Source organism: Poromitra crassiceps (genome assembly GCF_964638095.1).
Source record: "Poromitra crassiceps genome assembly, chromosome: 28".
Taxonomy (NCBI): domain Eukaryota; kingdom Metazoa; phylum Chordata; class Actinopteri; order Beryciformes; family Melamphaidae; genus Poromitra; species Poromitra crassiceps.
This window is the reverse complement of record NC_139651.1, coordinates 17,938,447-17,964,835: the sequence shown is the minus strand read 5'-3', so window position 1 is coordinate 17,964,835 and position 26,389 is coordinate 17,938,447.

Here is a 26,389-nt window from a genome sequence, read left to right as displayed (position 1 = left end):
GATATCGCGTTAACGAACATTGTACAGACGGACGGACGGATGGACGGACAACCCGGATCGATAATGCCTCCGGCCTGGCTATCGCCGGCGGAGGCATAAAAAAAATATATATATATGATTAAAATGTGTTTATGTTTTTTTACTGCAATATTTCGGGTTTAGTTGAAGACTATGAGCAAAGCAAAGAGGGTGGATATGTTATTTTTGATGTTTGGTTTATAATAATAAGATAATAAAATATAATAATAAATAAAGTTCAGTGTTTCTGCCTGTGTTGCCGTCTGTTGTAGTGTAAAATGACCTAAAGGGAGAGCAGGTGGTGACATTAAAGTGAGTGAGAAAAGGAGAAAATACTGAATAATGACATCACAACAGTATCCTAATGTTAATTTAAAATTAGATATTCCTCTTAATATGGCTAAAAAACATCCAAACGCACTTTCCCTAGTTCACTATATTATGATAAACTCCAAATGGGGAATAGTGAGTGAGTGAATGAGACGAGTGAACCATTCCGAACACAGCTTAGGACTCAACCTGCTCTCACTAAAGGCGCTGACAGGGTTCTGCCCAGCCTCGACTTGGAGCCTTGCCGCTGAATAGCGGCGACAGCGAGACTGTTCATACTCGAACGTAAGTTGGTTGCACGTCCAAAACACTAGGTGGCTTGTGGTACACTTATGTCCATTACATATGACGTTATCGTGTGTCGTTTACCAGTCATGTCGGTGGGGGGACATTTTATTTTCATTCCATTTCAAAACTCATTCCAGTGAGCCTGCAGAAGGCTTTGCTAGATGAGAGACAAGCACTGTTAAATGATTGAACAACTACGTCAGCGGATATGTGCACGGCCCAAGGCAACGGCCAATCACAGATCTCGTGCTGGTCACGTCACGTCCGCGTTGACGCCGCCTAGTCACATTTTTGTGGAGCTGCACGCCCCCTCCGCCGAGCTGCGCCGATAGGACGGCCAGCTGCGGCACAGTCGGGCGGCGGCGCTGGTGATTTCACGTAAGCATAAAACCAGTTTAGGGTTGACTAACCTAATCTCTGTCTACCATGACATTAAAACGTTGTGGTAGGCTACCAGAAAATGTTCATGGGACCAATTAGTGCAGACTCTATTTTTCTATTTTTTTTACTTGTACCTCGTCCAGCACAGAGAATTTATCATTTTTTATGTGCGTAGCTACTTTTGTCTACTTTCTTGTGGGCTATTACCTGGACTGGTGAACATTCACACCTCACACAACACGACTAAACACGAGCAATGCCAAGCCAGCATCTAAAAGCTGGTTTTGAATTTTGGAACTGAAATACCGGTAGCCTATCTCAGCTTTCAAAAGGGCCCTCAATGAATTTCCCTAAACATACTTTCAAACAAGGAAATATAATTCTAACTATAATCCTCTTCCTTTGACGGCATATTGCCCATCCCAAATCCCTGGGCCTTTATGTCCAGATGATTTTTGAATTCACTGAAAACTTCCACATACTGAAAATCCCCCAGGGCTGCCGTCTGAAATCGTGAATTCACTGAAAACTTCCACATATTGAAAATCCCCCAGGCTATTTAAGTTCAAGTGTTTGTTGATGCGCCAAACTTACCAGACACGTGTCTGTTTCCATAGCATCACCACCGCAACCCTACTTTTATCAGAGTAATCTGACTGTTGCCAGGTAATCTCTGATCTTCACACTATACTATCATCACACGATCATCACAGGAAAGCACCATTCAGTTTCCCCAACTCTGCATTCGATCTTATCGTTTTTCTATTTAATCTTGTAGTTAGTGTGTGTGTGTGTGTGGGGGGGGGGGGGGACATATTTTCCATTTTCTTGATGACTGGGCTGAGGTATAATTTGGACAGAGAAAATATGCAGCATATATCAGTTGATGTTGATGACACATTAATTTTTCCATAGATCATTCCATTTTTTTTTTTTAATCTGGTTTTCCCCCTTCTTGTGTCCGAGTGTAAATTTCGGGAGGAAGGGGAGGGCCCTAGGTGCTTCAGTGCCCAGGGGCACCTGGGGGTATTAACTCATTGAGTTCCCAGTGCCAGCCCTTTCAGAGCGTTTTCAGTGATTTCTCGAGGCCCACAGAATATTGTGTGATATTACTATGTAAACACCGAACACGCCCAAAGAACGATGAGACTCTATTGTATCATCAGCAAAAAAAAGTTTATTGATATCATTTTCCGTTCTTTAGTTATCAGCCGGAGAAGATAGGTTGTTTTCAGCAAAAACAGACGTTTCAAATTAGAAGCTGAGATATTCAGCCTTTTGTGAAATGAAGCATTTCAAGCACATCACTGACTCTGAAGCTAATATTTTCTGATATAGTGACACCTCAAAAATAATTTCCTTCAATAAAACAGCGAAAACAAAGGAATTTTGTTTGGTAAAATAATATTTTTTAGCTGCAACCAGCAGCGCTGGCCGCTGCGTGCGCAGACCCTACACTTTTTTGCTGGTCTTGATTTACTGCTGGTGGGCATCAGATATTCTAGCTTGCCAATCTGTCCATCAAGCCTGCTGTCTGGGTCTGTCTGGGTCGGTGTTGTATGCTGCCATGCGTGCCCCACCCCCCTCTACTGCAAACCCCTCCTCCGTGGGTGTGTCTCTGGTGGCTCTGGTGGCTCTCTGCTGAGTTTGCTCTGCACTGAAAACCCAGCTTTTTCACAGCGTTCCGCGTGTATTTGTCACCGGCTTCCAGCGCTTCCAGTTGAGAATAATAACAACTCCACAACTAATCATGTGGATGGGGCTATCGCAGCGGACACGGAGGGGCTCAATTGTGGCAGCAGATGATTGGCTGCTGCAGGCACAGCTAACGTTATGCTTCATGCATATCGATGCATACCGATGCGGTTTCCGTGTCCCCACGGCTGCTTCTCTGTTTTTTTCCTCACCTTTCTCTAATCTGGAGAGCACTGTCGCCACCTAATGGGTCCGTAAAATTGCTTTTACACATTCAACATCCACCATACTTTCACAGGAGATGCATCTGGCTTTGATCCACGTCCCACCGTCAAACGCAATTGACGACAATCGTCGTCATTGGCACTCTACGTTAGTATTTGAATTGACGACGATTGTCGTCATTGGCACTCAATGAGTTAATCTGGCCTTGCATAGGCCTACTCTCTTTTCTCTGAAACAGTCAAATTAGGTCATTCTGAATGGGGGATAAGTGGCATAATAGCCTATAAGTTAAGAATGCTTACTCTGTTGGTCATCATATTTGGAGAGGGAAATACCAGGTGGCTGAACTACATCACCAAATAGTCAGAATGTGGGTAAACCAATAAAATAAAGTTGATCTAAATTACAAACCGCCTGGAGCGGCTGTAGCTCAGGAGGTAGAGCAGGTCGTCCACTAATCGCTTTGGATAAAAGAGGTCGGTGGTTCGATTCCCACCTCCTCCAGTCAGCATGTTGAAGTGTCCATGGGCAAGATACTGAACCCCAATTGCTCCTGATGACGTGCCAGCACCCTGTATGAATGGGTGAATGTACCTACTGATTGTAAAGTGCTTTGGATAAAAGCGCTATATCGTCAAGGGATGGATTGTCAGAGATGGAGCCATTTGACCAGCTCTATTTAGGAAACCCCCAGCACCTACAGAAGTGAGAGACATTACTTACTTGTATTGCAAATATGCAAACTGTGGAGAGAGTGGAAAGTGCCTGTTGGCCTTCCAACATCATCAGCGCAGCAACAATGAAAGATCCAAATACTTTGGAAAAAGGTTACAATATGATACACAGAAGAGGGAAGAATGTAACATTGTGATAGCTTAATCTGACAAGTGGACAATGATACCAAGGATACAGTATATTAAACATGATTGTCTCCAGATAGACAGGCTGCCTACAGACTGAACAATATTTACACAGTTTTGTTTGCGTCAGTCTTTTGCAAGCCTTACAATTGCAGTCCATGGAGTATAAGGTTGTGAATGTGCCCCAGACTCCCAAACACTGGCACAATAATCTGGTAGGGTCATAATACGTTCAACAAAGGGCTGATACTGTATTTCATATTTGGATATTTGGACGTTGGCTGTGAAACAAGTGTCCATATACCAGATCAAATGAGCAGTCACTTTTTATTCCTCTGTTCTGTTTTATTTTTGCCTTGGTTATTTTGTTGTCTAGTCTGTTCTCCTGTTTTTGTTTATGTATATTGTTTACAAATGTATTATTATTACTATTATACTTGTATTATTTCATCATGTCAAGCCAGGAGATACTACTGATTTATAGATTGGATTAATGTTCCAGTTTCAATCAAACTTCCAATATTTACACATTGTATTTCTATGTTTTAGAGGCTTGTAATTTAGATACACTTTATTTCATTGGCTTACCCACATTCTGACTGTGATGTAGTTCAGCCACCTGGTATTTCCCTCTCCAAATATGATGACGATCAGAGTGAGCATTCTTAACCTATGGGCCACAGTACCCATCTGACCTGAACCACTACCGTCCCATCTCCAACCTCCCCTCCATCTCCAAAACTCTTGAGAGGGTGGTTGCCGCCCAACTCCAGTCCCACCTCGACTCAAACAACCTCCACGAACCATTTCAATATGGTTTCTGCCCTAATCACAGCACTGAAACAGCCCTGGTAAAAATCACTAACGACTTCCTCCATGCAGTTGACTCTGGACTCCCCACCATCCTCATCCTCCTTGACCTCTCCGCTGCTTTCGATACCATCTCCCACCCACTACTTCTGGAGCACCTGGTGAACATTGAAATCACTGGTGTTGCACTTCCCTGGTTTGCATCCTACCTCACCGACAGACAACAGTTTGTCCAACTAGGGAACCACACGTCCGGGTGTTCTGCCATTTGACCCAGGGGTCAGTATTGGGTCCACTCCTATTCATCACCCACCTCCTCCCCCTGGGTAAAATCCTCTGACACAATCAGAATCAGAATCAGAAAGACTTTAATAATCCCCGGGGGGAAATTGGGACAAGTCACAGTTGCTCGTTCACAAAACACACATAGCCTAAAATAAATACACAGTAGTAGTGCAGTAGTAAAATAAGCAGAATAAAACACAACATAGCATGGAATAACAGTATAAACAGTATAAACGTTAACCAGTATTACTGCGATAGGAGCAAAATAGTGGAGTACGTCTAAGTAAGCAAATACGTAGAGTAAGTATACCTTACGTGTCAATTGACTTTATTGCACACTGAACTTATATTATTCGGCTTGCCCCATACGTTACACGTGGCTCAGCCAGGCACATTTTCCAGTTAGCCTATCTTTATTGCACACTGAACCTGTATTATTATTCGGCTTGCCCTATACGTTAAACGTGGCTCAGCCAGACACTTTTCCCGCTAGCCTATCGGCTGGCTCAATCTCAGGGAGACTGAGCGTCTCCGAGGTGCTCTTTTAAGAGAGGCATTAAATAGGCCGATGGCCACAGGCAGGAATGATTTCTTGTGCCTCTCCGTGTTGCATCTAGGTGGAATCAGTCTCTCACTGAATGTACTCCTGTGTTTGACTAACACGCCATGGAGTGGGTGCGAGTCATTGCTGATGATGGAGCGTAGCCTGGATAACGTTCTCTTCTCTGACACCGCAGTCAGAGAGCCCAGGTCCAGCCCCACAATGTCCCTGGCCTTACGGATCAGTTTGTTAAGTCTGTTGGCATCCGCCGCCTTCAGCCTGCTGCCCCAGCACACAATAGCATAGAGGAAGGCACTAGCCACTACCGACTCATAGAACATCCTCAGCATGGTCCGGCAGACGTTGAAGGACCTCAGTCTTCTCAGAAAGTAGAGACGGCTTTGCCCCTTCTTGTAGAGTGCATCAGAGTTCTTAGCCCAGTCCAGTTTGTTGTCAATGTACACGCCAAGGTACTTGTAATCCTCCACTATGTCAACACTGACCCCGTGGATTGAAACAGGGGTCACCGAAGCCTTGACCCTCCTCAGGTCCACCACCAGCTCCTTTGTCTTTGACACATTGAGCTGCAGGTGGTTCTGCTCACACCATGTGACAAAGTTGGCCACCACATCCCGATACTCATCTTCATCACCATCTTTGATACATCCCACTATCGCAGAGTCGTCAGAGAACTTCTGAAGGTGGCAAGACTCAGTCTGGTAGGTGAAGTCCGTGGTGTAGATGGTGAAGAAGAAGGGAGAGAAGACTGTCCCCTGTGGAGCTCCCGTATTGCTGACCACTCTGTCTGACACACAGTTCTGTAGGCGCACATACTGTGGTCTGCCAGACAGGTAGTCCACAATCCAGGCCACCAGGGGGGCATCCACTCGCATCGCCGTCAGCTTCTCACCCAGTAGGGCCGGCCTGATGGTGTTGAACGCACTGGAGAAGTCAAAGAACATGACTCTCACAGTGCTGGCTGGGTTGTCCAGGTGAGCGTAGGCGCGGTTGGTCAGGTAGATGACCGCGTCCTCCACTCCCAGTCGGGGCTGGTAGGTGAACTGGAGGGGGTCAAGGGATGGTTTGACCATAGGCTTGAGCTGCTCCAGGACGATTTTCTCCAGGGTCTTCATGATGTGGGACGTCAAAGCTACCGGCCTGTATCTAGGTCTGGGTCTAGGCTTTTTCGGTACAGGAACGATACAGGACGTTTTCCACATCACAGGGACCTTCTGGAGACTCAGGCTCTTGTTGAAGATCAGCTGTAGCACATCACACAGCTGGGGGGCACAGGCTTTGAGCACCATGGGGCTGACGCCATCCGGGCCAGCTGCTTTTCTCGTGTGTAATCTCCTCAGCTGATTCTTCACCTGGTCCGCTGTGATGGTCAGCGTGGGTGGGGGGGGGGGGTGGCATCATCAGCTCTGAAGCCCTTCTGGGGGGGGGGGGGAGGGGGGATGTGGCCTCGTCTCTGGGTGACGGGGTATGAGGGGGGGGGAAGGTGGGCCATCAGCCGGAGCCAGAGGGAGAGAGAGGGGGGGGGAGCCGTATGGCGGGGGCTGCTGTTAGAGTGCTGCGGTCAGGAGAGTCGGGGGGGGGGGGGGGGGCCCCGGGCCAGCTACATCAAATCTATTGAAGAACAGATTCAATTCATTGGCCCGATCAACCCCCCCCTCCACCCCCCCGCCCCCTGCTTTGTTAAAGCCCGTGATGGCTCTCACACCTCTCCACACCTCTCTCATATTGTTCTGCTGAAGCTTGGCCTCAAGCTTTGCCCTATAGCACTCCTTAGCCACTCTAATGCTCGCTTTCAGTTCTCCCTGGATGGCTCTGATCCTGGTGCCCAGTTTCACTGCTACGCCGATGATACCCAGGTCTCAGTAGCGGAGCATACACCGGGGCAGAGGGTGCGCCCGCCCCGGGCCCACTCCGATCAAATCTTTTTTTTTTTTTTTTTTTTGCATGCCAGAATGAGATATTCCACTAAATATGGCTAAAACAGATTCAAACATGCAAAAAAGGCAATTTTTTCTTCGCCGCCGGCCTTAATTGAAAGGAAAGAAAAAAAAATCCAGCCCCCCGGGCTGATAGGGTCGCTCCGCCCCTGCCAGGTCTATATCTCCACCAAACCCACCACCGCTCTTCCTTCCACTTCCCTTGCCTCCAGGACATCAGGAGCTGGATGAGCAGGAACTTCCTGAAGTTAAACGCCAGTAAAACCGAGGCCTTGCTCATCGGCTCCAAAAATATCCTCTCCAAAGCTCAAAACACCACTGCCACAAGCACAGGGTGACCAGATCCCAGCAAACCAAATGTGGGACAAAGAGTATGTTTGTGTGGGACAATGTGGGACATGTTACCAATGCTCAGTAGGGCTGCAACTAATGATTATTTTCATTATCGATTAACTCGATACTCGATTAATCGTTTGGTCTATAAAATGTCACCAAATGGTGAAAAATAGCAATCGTTTATTTCCAAATGTCTTCTTTTATCCTCCTGACCAACAGTCTAATCTGTCATAAAAGATTAAAGATATCAGACAGCTGGAACAAGAGAAAACATTTTTCCGCCTAAAAATTAGTGTGTCTCTCTCTCGCTCTCTCTCTCTCGCTCTCTCTCAGTGGTTTGACTTTTGAAAACGTGGGACACCATCTCAATATGTGGGACATGGGAAAATGCATAAAAATGCTGTGCAGTCCCACACAAAGTGGGACATCTGGTCACCCTACGTGACAAGCATCATCATTGACAGCTTCCCTGTTCCCTTCTCCACCAAAGTCAAGAGCCTCTGCATCATTCTGGACAGCACCCTTTCCTTTGCACCCCACATAATAAACATCACCCGGTCTGCTTTCTTCCACATCCGCAACATCTCCAGACTCCGCCCATTCCTGTCCCAACACAGCACTGAAGTCCTCATCCACACATATGTTACATCCCAGATTGATTACTGCAACTCTCTTCTCTCTGGCCTACCCACCAAATTGCTCAACAGACTCCAAATGCCTGGATCATCACCCGCACTAAATCATCTGACCACCTCACCCCTGTCCTCATTCAACTCCACTGGCTTCCCATTCACTACGGGATTGACTTCAAAAACCTTCTGCTCACTTACAAAGCCCTACACAACCTAGCACCCACCCATCTCTCTGACCTCCTCCAGGAATACACCCCTTCCCGCTCCCTACGCTCTTCCTCAGTTGGCCTCCTGACTGCCCCCCCCCCACCCCCCCCCACCCTCCTTGCCATCACACATCCAACAGTCTGACTTCATCACCACATTCAAATCCCACCTCAAAACCCACCTGTACAAATTGGCCTACTCACTTTAATCATATACAGCACTTAATCTGTTATTCGCCTGCCGTGTTTATCTCCTGTCTTTTCTTATATGTACACTCATCGTATTTTAATGATGCTGGTGTTTGCCATGCCTGTTGTTTTTATGTATGATCTTTTAGAGTGTTATGTCTCTTATGCACTGTACAATGACGTTGGGTGTTTTGAAAGGTGTCATCAAATAAAATTATTATTATTAGTATTATGCCACTTATCCCCCATTCGGAATTTTGACTGTTTCAGAGAAAAGGTATAGTCTAGTAGGAACGGGGGGTCCCCGCGCACTCGAAAGATATATTTTTCTAACATAGATTTTTGTACTCCTCAAGGTGTCTAATAAACAAATTTTGTTGTTACCCCGTTGAAATAGTGTCCCATGGGTATGTTTGGCGGCCATCTTTGCAGGCATATTGCGATGTCTGATGAAAATGGATAAGGGTCATAACTTTTGAACTAGACGTCATATAGAGACAAATGACACCACTTTTCTGTATGATTTCTGCATGAGGAATTGATTGAGAGGGTTGTTTTAATGATTTTAACAGGTTTGGTATAGTAAAACTCAAAAACATTAGAAAAAAGTGTCTAATTTACTCTCAAAATCTTGCAAAAGAAATCTATCTACATATTAGTCCATGGGCCAGAAGGGTTGGGAATAATGCTCATATTGATTTTTGGCAAGGTATACATCTCTAAAGTTAGAAAATATGTGAGAGCATTGCACCAATGGTAGCTAAATGTGTGTTATCACTCGATTTATAACACCATGCAAAACATAATAGTTGCGGGACTTTTAGGGACATTTGAGGCTAAGTTCATGCAAATCAAGTCTAAAAGCACCAGATTTTGCCCAGAATTAGCCCAGGGCATGCTCTAACAATTGAGCCAGAGTGCCCGAGCCGGTGAGCCCCGGGGTCACCATGGCGGCCAAATCCAATATGACCACTGTCCGAAAAAGATTTTGGTTATAACTTTTGAAAGAGATGAGCTAGAAATACAGACTTGGTGTCTATCTTAGATAGCAGCGGGTCTAGCAGCAGATCAGCAGAGGCAGACAGCCTCAAAGGTGGTGATTGACAGCTCTATAATTCACTTAATAGCAGTGGATGGAAACGTGCATTTTGCATTTTCTTTTGCCGACTTTTTGAAAATCCGATAAAAATTGGATACCTTTGGATGGAAATCCAACTAGAGAGAGAGGGGGGGGGGGGGGGGGGTTGGAGATTTTTCTTTTTTTTCTTCCCTTCTTCCCCCCTCAGACTTGGCGCGCCGGATTTGGCCCCCAGGCCGCCAGTTGAATAGACCTGCTCTAAGGGGCCAAACCACACCAATCCTACGCTGAAGCAACGCTGCACGCATGCTGCGCGCATGCTGCACGGGGCTGATAGCGTCTGGTGTGACTGGTGTAAGAAGAGCTGTCTCTGTAGAATGTTTCTGACGGAAACCAGACTGGAATTTTGTCAAAAGGTTATTCAAAGCAATAGTGAGCTGCTTGGCAACAACTTTTTCTAAAATCTTTGAAGGGCCTTTGTCATTCTTTAAGTTTGTGTGGAGAAGCTGATTGGTCTGTTTCCCTCCCAGGTGTGGGCGGGGCTTCGCTTCCTGGGTGGTGATTGGTTGTGGGTGAACGGGGCGGAGGTGTTGTACGCGGACCTGCCCTCCTGCCCCGCCCCCGCCCGCCGCTGCGCCGCCCTGTTCAAGGGCATGACTGGCAGCCTGGAGGTCAGGGACTGCACTGAGAAAAGGCACTTCCTCTGCTACAGTGTGCCAGGGTGGTGATGTCACTTCCTCTGCTACAGGAGGTGGTGATGTCACTTCCTCTGCTGCAGGAGGTGGTGATGTCATCCGCATGATCTGCATCAGAGCCGTTCTCACCTTCCCAACTTCTTTCTGCCTTTCTCGGGTTCTGTGTCATTGTTTGTTGTTTTGTCCAGAGTTTCTTCATGTTTGGGGAATTATGTAAATAACCTGAAACTAAATAAAAACAACAACCTTATAACTAACCCTTAAACTGTGCGCTATATGGAGATTTCATTGAGACCCAGCAAAATGTTTGTATGCAACTGAAAAGCAAAATCACTTCTCTTAATCTTCTTTTTATGTTGGAGAAAAACAACAGACAGTTCAAACTTGTATCATTTAAGAAGGCACAATACCCCTACCTTCCTAAGATAAGACCACTGGCCAACATGACTAACATAACATAACTAGCTACCCAGGCTGTGTAGTCTAGGGCAGTGGTTCTCAAATGGGGGTCCGGGGACCCCCAGGGGTCTGTGGCACTTTGCCAGGGGGTCCGTGGAAAGTTTTCAGGAAAATAAAAATAAAAACCTTTTTTTTTTGCAAAAGCTTCATAGTTCAACAGAAATATGTTATGTTTTGAATCTAAAATGGTTCATGGATTATATTAAATTTAAAAGTCAAGCACATTACCGTGGAAACAATTAAGCTTAGCCCAAAATCACAAATGAGAATGAGGGGGTCGCCGGTATATTTTCCATCTTGTAAGGGGTCCTTGGCTGAAAAACATTTGAGAACCTCTGGTCTAGGGGTTAAGAGATCTCCACCCAACCCCAACCCTAACCCCCCCCCCCCCTCCCCTGCACAGGCTCAATCCCTGCAGAGGAGAGAGATCTCCTCCCCCCAAGCGCAGAGTGGTTGGGTGAGAGGATGCAGGGGGAGAGAATGAGGAGGTAGGAGAGGGACGACAGACAGCAGGGGGAGGCAGAGGAAGGAAGACAGAGACAAGGCAGATGGTAGAGGCAGGTAGGGAAGGGGGACGTAGGCTGGAGAGGGTGAAGGTTGGGGGGAGGCAGATGGAGAGGAGATAGCAGGAGAGGGAAGACAGACAAGAGGATGGAGGCAGGGAGAGAAGGAGGTAGGGAGGTTGGAGGGAGGACAGACAGGAGGGGGAGGCAGAAGGAGAGGAGATAGCAGGGGACGGAAGACAGACAAGAGGATGGAGGCAGGGAGAGAAGGAGGTACAGTAGGGAGGTTGGAGGGAGGAGAGGAGATAGCAGGGGACGGAAGACAGACCAGGCAGATGTAGACGAGATGGTAGGGTGAGAAGGGGGAGGTAGGCTAGAGAGAGGACAGGAGGGGGAGGCAGACAGAGAAGAGATAGCAGGAGAGGGAAGACTGGAGATGGGAGGTAGGCAGGAGAAGTAGGCAGAGAGGAGATACCCCCACCATCTGCCTTGTCTCCCCTCTCCTGCTATCTCCTCTCCTCTGTCTCTCCTCAGATTCCCACCGCCGCCTGTGGAGCCACAAAAAGACGAGGAGGTCCGGACAGTTCCCAGCAAGGAGGTTATTTTTGTGCTCAGCCAGCTCTTCTGCCATGTTCAACATGTCCAGGTTTCAATTATTAATATGCAGAATGATCAACATGCAGTACTAAGTAGAATTCAAAAATATCTGGTTTATAGTAATAAAATACAATATTGGTTTGCCAAACCCTAGTGTTCTAACAGTGGCAATAATGAACATCATTAAAGAATGAATGTGATGAACAACAATGGAATAGGCTCTCTTGGTTTACACATATTCCTCAGACCGGATTTGAGTCTGAGCGGCTTTCTGTTCCTTGTTCTCCATGCAGGTGATGATGCCGGGGGGGCAGCATGAGCCTCTGTTCCTGTCCTGTCTGGAGATCCTCAGCCTGTACACTGCTGCCTTCCCGGACAGCAGCACCCAGCTGGAGATGGACAACACCAACACTACTTCTTCTCCACCATCACAGACAACCTGGACAACCCAGAGATGAAGCCTCTGCTGCAGCAGAAGATGGCTCAGCTCGTGTCCTCAGTGGCTTGACTGACCTCAGACTCCTCGTCTGGGTCATTCACTGGAGATTTGAGGTTCAGGGATGTGCGGTCCTAAAAAAACATCTGAATCATGTGACCATGAGAGAGGTGTGTGTGTGTGTGTGTGTGTGTGTGTGTGTGTGTGTGTGTGTGTGTGTGTGTGTGTGTGTGTGTGTGTGTGTGTGTGTGTGTGTGTGTGTGTGTGTGTGTATTTTCTATAAGCACTACATTGAGAAGTTTAACTTAATTTAGCTCAACTTAACTTAAATTAACTTTCATATTTTCTATAAACACTCACATTGATAAGTTTGTTGTTTGCAACACGCTTACTTACTGTTACAGGAAGGCACCGTGGTCTATTTGAACAGTTTGTGTCTCTGATTGTAATCAGATTATAGCAGCGCTGCACAGCAGGTTCCTCTGAAAAACCACGTCCTTAATACGAGTGCAGAGTGTGCAGAACATTCTCAGATGGATATCAGTAGAGGTGTGTTTGTCATGTGACTGATAGACTTCTCATCTTATGTACATTAGATCTCTGCTGATGTGTTTGAGCGTCTCTGCAGTCTGGACAGAGAGAGAGGAGAGGACCAGCGATGAGCTTAACAGTGACCAGTGGATTTCTTCTCTTCCTTCTGTCTGTCTCAGGTATTGTATAATGAGTGGAACAGTGGAATAAGCTTAATGTAGTCGTGTCGGATGTTCAACATTTTTTGTCTTGTCTCATGTCGTTATTTATAGATTTTATGTCTGCTTTGGAAATTGCCTGTTCATCAATATCAGTAAAATATATGAGATTTTGTCAAACAAGGTCTGAGGTTATTACAAAAAAATATGCTGATTATTTTTTGTAGTCAATCACTTTGTGAGAGTAGGTGTCTTTTTTTCAAATAGTGGCTTTCTCATGTTATCTTTATGGTATTTCTGCTTTAGAGTTTTCTGGGTGTGGACAGTTTGGTTTCACACTTCCTCAGCAGCAACATGTGAACAACGCCTTTGGCTCTTAATGGAGATTTTGAGTGTTTTATAGATTTTTTTATTTTTTTATTTAATGGCCAATGGAACATTGATATATAAAAGAGAACAAGGGCAAATTCAGCCCTGGGCCACATGTGGCGTGTGGCAACGGCGGGGGCAGGCTTCCATGGGTTGTGGCTAGATGGGGTGCAGCCACGGATGGAGTGATGTGAAATTGTGGCAATTGTTATTATTTTGTGTAATTTGTGTTACTTCTTCTATAGTGTCATGATATATTTATTACAGTGTGTGTGTGTGTGTGTGTGTGTGTGTGTGTGTGTGTGTGTGTGTGTGTGTGTGTGTGTGTGTGTAACTTCCTCTAGACCTATATAACCGTATTTAAAAAAAGTTCTGATAACCAATACCATTATTATTATTATTATTATTTTTAGGGCTTTATAGCATGAATGAGAGATGAATAGAGGGGGGAGGGCAGCTACATGTATTTGAATTTTTGTCAAAAAAATGAAAATATGAAAAAGAAGTCATACTTGAGATCCGGGGCTTTTCATAAAAGACCCGAAAGGTGTGTGTATAAGGGCAGTCCCTGTGTCCATTTAGTGGCCTTAGTCGCTACGACGTGGGGGCTACAAAGCCACGACTCCCCCCCTACGTATAAGCAACTGGTGTACGTAGGCCGTGCTCCTAACCACTGGTGGGAGAGGACCCAGCCGCCTGATCCTCACCACCGTGGCTCGGACGTCTCCACTCTGTCAATCGCAGAGGTCTGACAGGTGGCAGATGTCACCACCGTTACCATAGAACATGGTCGGCTCAGGTGCGCCATTCCAGGGAGTTTTACGTCGCCTGTCGACAAGGTGGTTATCCCTTCACCTTATCGTCCAAATGTCATTCTAGACAGTAAGCAGTGTACACTCTAATTTCGGCGTAATGATATGGAAGAGTTTGACCTTGACCCCCTTATACGGTACTACTGTACCCGCGTCCACCGCCCCGACGACGCACGCACATACGCGCTTATACCCGTACGGGTATGAACGTGACCCTGGGCCTAACGACGCCACTGCTTGTAGGGAGATGCTGCTTCATCCTCAAAACTGCAGCATGATAATGGCAATCTAATAAAAATAAGATGTCAGATGTCGGACGCGATGATGCAAACATTCACACTTCAAGTTGTACTCTTAGATTGAATGGTGAGAAGAACCTAATTGACACACATAATTAGCGAGCAGATGACAGAGATTCCAGAGCATTTTTAATGACAGAAATCTGCCGCCCACAGTAAAACCTCTGACTCTTCTTCCTCTCCTTTTACGCTTGACATACAGGGGCAGGGAGGGAATGACACACGCAACATTTAACATGAAATGAGTGGAACAGTGGAATAAGCTTAATGTAGTCGTGTCGGATGTTCAACTTTTTTTGTCTTGTCTCATGTCGTTATTTATAGATTTTATGTCTGCTTTGGAAATTGCCTGTTCATCAATATCAGTAAAATATATGAGATTTTGTCAAACAAGGTCTGAGGTTATTACAAAAAAATATGCTGATTATTTTTTGTAGTCAATCACTTTGTGAGAGTAGGTGTCTTTTTTTCAAATAGTGGCTTTCTCATGTTATCTTTATGGTATTTCTGCTTTAGAGTTTTCTGGGTGTGGACAGTTTGGTTTCACACTTCCTCAGCAGCAACATGTGAACAACGCCTTTGGCTCCTAATGGAGATTTTGAGTGTTTTATAGATTTTTTATTTTTTTATTTAATGGCCAATGGAACATTGATATATAAAAGAGAACAAGGGCAAATTCGGCCCTGGACCACATGTGGCGTGTGGCAACGGCGGGGGCAGGCTTCCATGGGTTGTGGCTAGATGGGGTGCAGCCACGGATGGAGTGATGTGAAATTGTGGCAATTGTTATTATTTTGTGTAATTTGTGTTACTTCTTCTATAGTGTCATGATAAAAGCAAAGATACAAGAGGGTGAGATAAAGGATACATCCCCCCAATATTGAAGTGTGTGTGTGTGTGTGTGTGTGTGTGTGTGTGTGTGTGTGTGTGTGTGTGTGTGTGTGTGTGTGTGTGTGTGTGTGTGTGTGTGTGTGTGTGTGTAACTTCCTCTAGACCTATATAACCGTATTTAAAAAAAGTTCTGATAACCAATACCATTATTATTATTATTATTAGTTTTAGGGCTTTATAGCATGAATGAGAGATGAATAGAGGGGGGGGGGGCAGCTACATGTATTTGAATTTTTGTCAAAAAAATGAAAATATGAAAAAGAAGTCATACTCGAGATCCGGGGCTTTTCATAAAAGATCCGGGGCTGTAGCCCCGAAAGGTGCGTGTGTAAGGGCAGTCCCTGTGTCCATTTAGTGGCCTTAGTCATACTACCACGTGGGGGCTACAAAGCCACGACTCCCCCCCTACGTATAAGCAACTGGTGTACGTAGGCCGTGCTCCTAACCACTGGTGGGAGAGGACTCAGCCGCCTGATCCTCACCACCGTGGCTCGGACGTCTCCACTCTGTCAATCGCAGAGGTCTGACAGGTGGCAGATGTCACCACCGTTACCATAGAACATGGTCGGCTCAGGTGCGCCATTCCAGGGAGTTTTACGTCGCCTGTCGACAAGGTGGTTATCCCTTCACCTTATCGTCCAAATGTCATTCTAGACAGTAAGCAGTGTACACTCTCATTTCGGCGTAATGATATGGAAGAGTTTGACCTTGACCCCCTTATACGGTACTACTGTACCCGCGTCCACCGCCCCGACGACGCACGCACATACGCGCTTATACCCGTACGGGTATGAACGTGACCCTGGGCCTAACGACGCCACTGCTTGTAGGGAGATGCTGCTTTATCCTCATAGCTGCATGATAATGGCAATCTAATAAAAATAAGATGTCAGATATCGGACGCGATGATGCAATTGTGCCAAAATGCGACATTCACACTTCAAGTTGTACTCTTAGATTGAATGGTGAGAAGAACCTAATTGACACACATAATTAGCGAGCAGATGACAGAGATTCCAGAGCATTTTTAATGACAGAAATCTGCCGCCCACAGTAAAACCTCCGACTCTTCTTCCTCTCCTTTTACGCTCGACATACAGGGGCAGGGAGGGAATGACACACGCAACATTTAACATGAAATGAGGGTTAAAACTTAACTCGCCCAGCTGGCGAGACACCTCAACCCCCCCCCCCCCCCCCATGACTTTTGGTCGGCGGTGCTGATAGCGCACGGCGGCGGGCAGGACGCTGGACACAAAACGGGAGAGTGGTGAGTCCTGGGCCCTGTCTGCCATGCCTTCCCCCCAAACGTCTCCTCCCACAACAGGTTTCCTACATTATGTTCATGAGAGAGAGGGTGTGAGAGAGAAAGACGGAGAGAAAACCAGCAGAGAAATGTGACGTTTGCGCTGCAGTCAGAGCACATTATTTTCGGACTAACGAGCTGTCGGATTAGTGAGATTGTCGTTGTCGGCTAACGAGCTGCCGGACGAACGAGTGTGTAAAATGGGCCGAGGGTATTTGCATTGGGAGGAGTGTGTGTGTGTGTGTCAGTGTGTGTGAGTCAGTGTCGAGGTGTGTGTGTGTGTGTGTGTGTGTGTGTGTGTGTGTGTGTGTGTGTGTGTGTGTGTGAGTCAGTGTGTGCTCATCGAAATGAAGGCAGCATCCCAAGCGGGCGTGGTCAGGCGTATGGAAATACACCACCCCTTCTGGAAACGAGAGTGAAAGTCATCCAGTGTCCCCAAAAGTGGAAAGCGTCCTTTCTGTTCCATGACTGACTGATAGGCTACTAACTGAAATAATAGTCTGTTGACCCGTGCTTCACACGTGGTAAAAACAAAGACATAACACATGGATGTGAAAGTATATTCGGGACAACAATAAAAACATGTCATGGCACTTTACATTGGACAGGGGGAGGAGCTTACACAGTGTACTGCAGGCAAGGCTGTGAATAAGACAGTGTCATAACAAAGGGAGGAGTCATAGTTTGGGGACGGTAGAAGAGGAGGAATCAGCTGTTCACTGGAGAAACTGAAGCAATCCAATGATCTGTTCCAGCTTTTTCAAAATCACACTGATTGGTCCATTGGAAGTGCTACAGCATGTTTACTTGTTACTGATTGGTGCATGGGAAGTGCTACAGCATCTGTTTACTTGTCACTGATTGGTCCATGGGAAGTGCTACAGCATGTTAACGAGCTTCCACCTTCGGTCAGGACTGCTGAATCACTGCTGCCGATCTTTCGGAAAAGACTAAAGACTCACCTTTTCAGGCTCCATCTGGGCCCTTCTTGATCTAACTTCTTTCTCTCTCTTTCTATAAAAATAATAATAATAATAATAATAATCCTAAACTAAACTCATACCACTGTTCCTTCAGGATTTGTAGTTGTCATAGACTGTGCTCCATAGTCGATTGCTCTATTGCTGACAAAAAGTGTGTTATTGTAAGTCGCTTTGGATAAAAGCGTCTGCCAAATGACGTAATGTAATGTAATGTAATGTTTACTTGTTACTGATTGGTGCATGGGAAGTGCTACAGCATCTGTTTACTTGTTACTGATTGGTGCATGGGAAGTGCTACAGCATGTTTACTTGTTACTGATTGGTGCATGGGAAGTGCTACAGCATCTGTTTACTTGTTACTGATTGGTCGATGGGAAGTGCTACAGCATCTGTTTACTTGTTACTGATTGGTCCGTGGGAAGTGCTACATCATGTTTACTTGTTACTGATTGGTCCGTGGGAAGTGCTACATCATGTTTACTTGTTACTGATTGGTCCGTGGGAAGTGCTACAGCATGTTTACTTGTTACTGATTGGTCCGTGGGAAGTGCAACAGCATCTGTTTACCTGTTACTACATGCTCGCCCGCCCACGGCTCAGCTGCTGCGTGGCCTCGCCTGCTCTATTGGCACACGTGGGTGTCTGTGTGTGTTTGTACTCACAAAATAGTATTGCCCTTAAGTTTACATGCGCGCGGGTGTGTGTGTGCCCCTTAAGTTTACATCCATCAGTCTTATGACATCACTAATATCATCATTAGTGTCTTATGACATCACTGATGACATCATCAGTGACTTATGACATCACTGGTGACATCATCAGTGGTGTCACAATGCAGAATTGTGTGACACCACTGATAACATCACTTATGACATCTTCAGTGATTTATGACATCACTGATGACATCATCAGTCGGACAAAAATTAAAGCAGAGAACAGAGCCCACATTGCCAAATGTATAGATAATACTAGGGATCTCGTGCGCTAGGCTCACTTGCTATGCGGCCTCACCCGTCGTGCAGCTCACTGAGCTGCCCCTGCACGCTGCGTGGCCTTGCCCACAACTTGGCTGCTGTGTGGCCAATGAGACCAGCATCACTGATGATGTCAGATTCATGACAGCACTGATGATGTCATCAGTGGGATTTATGACATCACTGATGATGTCACAGTGGGATTTATGACATCACTGTTGATGTCACAGTGGGATTTATGACATCACTGATTATGTCACATTGGGATTTAGGACATCACTGGGATTTATGACATCACTGATGATGTCACAGTGGGATTTATGACATCACTGATGATGTCACAGTGGGATGACATCAGAGTGGGACAGTGGGACAGACAGACAGACAGAGCCCCAGCTCCCATACTGATGATGATAGTAGATGGATAGATAGATAGATAGATAGATAGATAGATAGATAGATAGATAGATAGATAGATAGAGAGATAGATAGATAGATAGATAGATAGATAGATAGATAGATAGATAGATGGTCTTTGTCTCATTGAGTTGCAGTGGAGCTGAGATGATGTGAGTGGCAAAGTGGTTATGGGAAATGTAGTCCAGGTCTCTGGTAGGGTCACATACTGCAGATGAAAGTCTGTCCTGTAAAGTGTTTGTGAATGTGATGTGGTTTGTGATCAGTGTTGGGCAAGTTACTTTCAAAATGTAATATACTACATTTTACTAGTTACTTTCATTTAAAAGTAATAAGTTACTTTACAATATTACTTTCTGTGTAGAGTAACGTGTTACTTATTACACTACTTTTGCATTATTTTTACCAAAAATAATAATTTCAACTGCCTTGAAGTCAGTGTAAGCAATCCAAAATTCTAAATGTTATTATTTTCCTTTGTTATTGTCATCTATAGTGGTTATTTGCATAAAAACACACAGTTTGATTAGGAAATGATTGTATCTTTTTTAAATATGTGCTTTGATTTAATAAAACGTAACTCAATTTGTAACTTGTTACTTGACAAAGTAACTGGTATAATATTACTGAAATCCTATAAGTAATAAGTTATATTACTGAGTTACTGCTAAAAGTAATATATTACATGTTATATGTTACTTTTGTAATGAGTTACCCCCAACACTGTTTGTGATGTGCTCTGTGTTACAGTGGTACAGCCTCAGGATGACTGGGGAGTGACTGACACTCCTACTGAGATCTGTGCCATCAAAGGATCTACAGTGGACATACGCTGCTCCTACACACACCCAGCCTACCTAGATGACCTTCCTGTCACAGTGAAGAAGACGTTGTGGTCTAAAGACGGTGGTGAACCTGTGGATGTGACAACAGACTCAGAGTATGCAGGTCGTGTGGAGTATGGTGGTGAACCGAAGAACTGCAGCTTGAGAATCACAGACCTGAGAGAAAGCGACTCAGCTGTGTACAAGTTCAGCTTCACAACAAACCATCCAGCTGGGATCTACACTGCTTCACCTGGAGTTAATCTGACTGTTACAGGTAACTTCTTAATCAGACCATTTGTTACTTCAGTTACAAACAGCTCCATAAACCAGTGACTGAGAGGGCAGTTAAATTGTGAGGGGGGCAATTATTTTTATATAGTAAAATAGTAGGTGGCAAGTTTTTATAGTCATAAATCTGTAATAAACATTGTGTTTTGGTTAGACGTCTATTCAAATATTGAAAGTTTAGAGCAGTGATAAATAAATAAATAAATAAATAAGTAAATAAATAATTAAATACATAAATAAGTGGAGCAAAATTATTTTTTGTCAATGTGGCTCCTGAGTAGGACAAGGTTGCTACTGTAGCACTGGTTTAGAGTTAAGGACTTAGAACATTGTGGTGGAACTTATATGATGGCCATCCCCATGCTCATCATGTCTCATAAGTTGTTGCAGTCATTCTGGGGTTGATTGCACTTGTTGGTAATTGGCTGGTGAGCACTTCTGTTCTGGAAATTGCTCAGAAACAGCTTATTGTAAATATAGCAGGAAAGCCATACTGTACATCCCCTGACTGCCCTATAGGTCAGGACTATTCAAATATATTGTTCAGAGGACCACATTGTCAGGAAGCTAAGGACATTTCCCTGAGTTATTATCAGCATCAGCGCCTTATCACAGCCTCATGGTTCCTGTTTTGATTTATTTTATTTTTGTTGTAATTCTATCTTCTTTTCACAAACAGAAGTTAAAAAATACACATCAAAATCCAAAAAACAGAAACAGGACTTTATTTGTATCTGCTGCTGAAGCCTCTGTGTGCATAGAGAGAGAGAGAGAGAGAGAGAGAGAGAGAGAGAGAGAGACAGAGAGAGAGAGACAGAGAGAGAGAGAGAGAGAGAGAGAGAGAGAGGCAGAGAGAGAGAGAGAGAGAGAGAGAGAGAGCTATTATCATTGTCATTAAAATGTTTGATTTATTACAAAAGTGGCCTTATCACAGCCTCATGGTTTCTTGTTTTATTTTATTTGTGTAAATGAAAAAAAAAATACACATCAACGTCTGTTCACAGAGTACAAACACACACAGCGTTGTGACTTCAAACACAGCTCTAGCACAGCTGCGCTCACTCAAGGTGAGATTTATTGAACACATCTCCAATCACAGGACACACCCACATTAACAATTACACAGGTGTCAGTGTCAAAGTTGCTCAATCAATTCAGACTCATAATCATACCAATCAATGAACAAATCAATAAACAATATATCAAACAAACAAAACAATAATCTTGTTTGCCCCTTAACAGAAAAACATAATACAATGTGAGAGCACAGTTAACACCCCCACTTGCTCTCACATTGAGCACATCATTTTCCAAACATAAATTCAGAAAACTTAACCAACTTATACTTGGTTGCAGGCTTCGTCAACACATCTGCTACCATCTCTTCAGTAGGACAATACTCTAATGTAATATTCCCATCATTCACAGTAGACCTAATAAAGTGATACTTGATGTCTACATGTTTGCATCTTTGTCTGCACACTGGATTTCTTGCTAAAGCTATCGCACCTTGGTTGTCTTCATAAACCTTAGGTAGTGAGTACTGACATTTATCAAGGTTTTCCAACAGCTGTTTAAGGTAGAGACACTCTTGTATGGTTGTGGCTAGGGCTATATACTCTGCCTCACAAGTGGACAGCGCGACTGTGGGCTGTTTCTTGGTCTTCCATGAAACCAAAGCGCCACATTTGGTTAGACTTACACAATAGCCTGTTGTACTACGTCGGTCATCACCAGCTGCCCAATCTGCATCACTGTATGCTTGTATTCCCAGTGTCTCATCATATTTTCTGTAACACATCTCTTTGTCAATTGTACCTTTAAGATACCTCAATACATGTTTAACTGTGGTCCATTGCTCATCAGTTGGCTCTGTGAAGTACTGTGCCAGTTTGCTTACAACAAAACTTATATCAGGTCTGGTACAGATGGTTAGATAGATGAGGCTACCTACTGCCTCTCTATATTTTCTTACATCACTCAACTTTTCGGCACCATTGGTATAGTCCAATTTTGGTTCACAGGGTGTCGATCTAGGTTTGCAATCCTGCATGTTAAACCTTTCCAGTATTTTTCCCACATATTTTGTTTGTGACATTTTCACACAGTTGTCACTCTGGTTAAAATCAATCCCTAGAAAATGTCTTAGTTTGCCCAAATCCTTCATTTTGAATCTTTCTGCAAGCATGTCCTTCACATCTCTGAGGACACTTTCATCACTTGCAGCAATCATCAAGTCATCAACCCATATGACAATAATCACTTTTGCATTTTCTGTTTCCCTTGTGTAAACACAGTGGTCTGCTTGATTCTGCTCAAAATGGTTTTTGGTTAGGTACTCATGTAAGACCCTGTTCCAATTTCTGCCGGATTGCTTTAGCCCATACAATGATCTTTCCAATTTATAAACCAACTTTTCGTTTGTGCCAGATTCTACCTCATAGCCCTCTGGCTGTTTCATGTAAATTTCATGGTCTATTGGTGCATTCAGGTAGGCAGTCTTAACATCCATTTGGTGAAGAATCAAGTTTTCTTGCGCTGCTTTTTGTATCACCACTCTGATACTTGTCAAGTTAGCTGTAGGGGAAAATGTCTCCTCATAATCTACACCCCTCTTCTGACTGTATCCCTTAGCCACATAGCGCGCTTTGCACTTTTCGGATCCATCTATGTTGTTCTTTATTGCGTAAACCCATCTACCCCCCACTGCTTTCTTACCCTCAGGCAAGCTACTCAGGGTAAATGTGTTATTTTCTCGAAGAGATTCCATCTCCTCATCCATTGCACTGACCCACTCTTTTGATCTGTCTGAGATTACAGCTTCGGTGAAAGTTACTGGTATGTTACATGTCACTCTATAACAGTAATCTATGCTACTTTGTATCTGATCACAGTGATCATCTTCCTCATCAGATGCCTGTTGAGAAACATAGTCATGTAGATAATCTGGCCTCCTCCTAACTCTAGGAGGGTACCTTTTCGGCTCAGGCTCAGTTTCAACTGCCTGGGGTTGGCTACTCAGTTCCTCCTCTTTGACTGGAACATGGTCCCTGACAGGATCTGCAGTAGAATTCTGCCTAGCCCTATTGGCCCTCTGCCCCAGATCATCATCTTCCTCTACAATGCTGGTCTGAGTCTGTTGCTCTACACAGGTTTTAGAAACAAACTTGACTAACCTGTGCTTCTGCACTTTCCTGCTGTCAGGGAAATAAATAATGTATGCTGGACTGCTTTTGTCATACCCGATAAAAACACCTTTTTCACATCTTGGGTCCAGCTTTCTTTTGTCCTGTTTATAAGCAAAACACTCTGAACCAAACCTTTGCATCCCAGATAGATTGGGCCGTCTCCCTGTCAACATCTGAACTGGTGTATGTTTGGTGCGATTGTTAAAACACCTGTTCCTGGTTATGGCTGCTGTCTGCACAGCGTAAGGCCACAATTCTTTAGGTATCCCACTCTCTATCAACATGCACCGTGCCATATCAAAAAGTGTACGCCAATTACGTTCCGCTGTACCATTTTGATGGGGAGAATATGGTGCGGAGGTCTCGTGTCTAATACCATTCTTAACCAACAGGGTTCTGTAATGCTTTGACGTATACTCAGTACCATTATCAGATCTAATACGTTGGATTTTACCATATGGGGCCATATCTGCAAGAAACCTTTCTGTTGCTTGTAGTGTGTCACTTTTATTCTTAAGGGCATATACAAACACTGCACCGGAAAAATCATCAGTGTATGACAAGACATATTTGTACCCCTCTCTGGACTCTGGGTGTATTGGACCTGCTAAATCTGTGTGTAATAACTCTAGAGGTCTTTTAGCCCTCCAATCAGGCTTTCTGTTCCTGGTTTGCGTAAACTTGCCTTGAGTGCACACTTCACATGATGGAGGTTTGTTTGTCGAACCTACAATTTTCATGCCATCAACAACACCTTCTAACCTCTGAACATCGTCAAAATTACAGTGTCCCAGTATCTCATGCCATGTCTTTAAATCATAACATCCCTTAACTTGGTCATCACATCCATCAGATACTGTATGCAAATAATATAGTCGATCATGTACGTGAATGGGAAATGTAGTACCGTCTTTGTGTACCAGAATGTTCTCGCCTCTCTTGAAGGTCACGGTCGCTCCGCTGGCTGCAGCTGCTTGCACTGAGAATATGTCCTGTGGGTAGGAGGGAATGTACAGCGCTCGTCTCAGCGTTGTTTTGAGGTGGCGTCCTCGGCTGTCCTTCAGGTAGACCTCTGCGTCGCCTCGGCGCTCTGCCACTCCGTTGCACCTTGTGCCGTCAGCCAGCTCCATGCAATGTTTCCCGGCCTGGAACTTGTCATCGAACCTCTTGAACTTGGCGATGTCTGTGACGATATGCGAGGTTGCCCCGCAGTCGACCATCAGGCCCCTCATGTGGCTTGGCTGGAACCCTGCCGCCCCATCAGTCACCAGGAATACGTACTCGTCTGTCGCCTCCTCGACGGCCCTCCACGTTGCGTCCCGGCGTCGTCTCCTTCTGCAGGTTGCGTCTCGGTGTGTGTTGCTTTTGCAGTGGCTACACCACAGTTTGCGCTGGCAAGCGCGGGCCATGTGTCCTTTCAGGCCACACCTGTAGCATACCACGTCCGCTGCTGCCCTCTCAGCTCCACGTTCAGCCGGGCCTGCCCAGCTGGCGGGTCTCGCCGCTCTTTGTTGCGCTCGCGCCGTCATTACATTGTCCTCAGCCTCATCGGCTGGAGCACGCATCTTTTCGATGTCCTCATAGCTGCGTAGCTTCGTTTTGAATTCAGCAAATGTCATTGTCTCATCTGACTGAGTTACATGGATGGCAAACGGTTTAAAAGACTCAGGGAGCCCCTTCAGAACCATAGCTACCAGCAGCCCGTCACTCAAAGTCTCTCCAGCATTTCTTAATGCAGTGATGGCGGTTTCCGCTCGAATAACATATTCAGTCACACTCTCGCGGCTTGCTTTGTGAAGGGAGGTCAGCTCGGTATACAGGCCTATTACTCGTGGCTTTCCTTTACCTGCGTAATAGTCTCTTAAAATCTTTAGCGCTGCGCGCCCATCGTCGGCTGCCTCTCGCATCACAAGTGATAAACTTTTATCGTCCAGGAATTGTATCAACTCCGCATACGCCTCGGCATTTGAGGCTGTGTCCGCCTCCGTCTCTTCTTCGGGCTCATTTAAAATAGTCTCTTTCAGCCCTTGCAGTCGGAGGTGGCCCAAAAACTTTGTCTCCCAAAGCTCATAATTCTTTTCATCCCCATCAAACAGAAGCCGTGACCAGCGACCGCCTGGTTCTGCTGATTTTCTGTTACTCATGGCTCTGTATCTCTGACCTAAACTGGGCCCATAACCTGTTCACAGAGTACAAACACACACAGCGTTGTGACTTCAAACACAGCTCTAGCACAGCTGCGCTCACTCAAGGTGAGATTTATTGAACACATCTCCAATCACAGGACACACCCACATTAACAATTACACAGGTGTCAGTGTCAAAGTTGCTCAATCAATTCAGACTCATAATCATACCAATCAATGAACAAATCAATAAACAATATATCAAACAAACAAAACAATAATCTTGTTTGCCCCTTAACAGAAAAACATAATACAATGTGAGAGCACAGTTAACAACGTCCACAGATGAAAAACCGATTTTTTTTTTATCTGACGCCTCTCTGTGTCATCCTGAGAGAGAGAGAGAGAGAGAGAGAGAGAGAGAGAGAGAGAGTGTGTGTGTGTGTGTGTGTGTGTGTGTGTGTGTGTGTGTGTGTGTGTGTGTGTCATCCTGAGAGGGGGAGAGAGAGGCTAAAGAGAGAGAGAGAGAGAGCTACCCCCCCCCTGACTGATCAAACTCTGTTTAGGTGAAGAAGCACAATTGACAGACTTAGCTGCACAATATGTAGGCTAACACTCTGCCATGACATTAGAGGGAACAACAATGAATTCATATGATCTGATTAATGTGCCTATATATACTGTAACGTTTCGGTTCAACA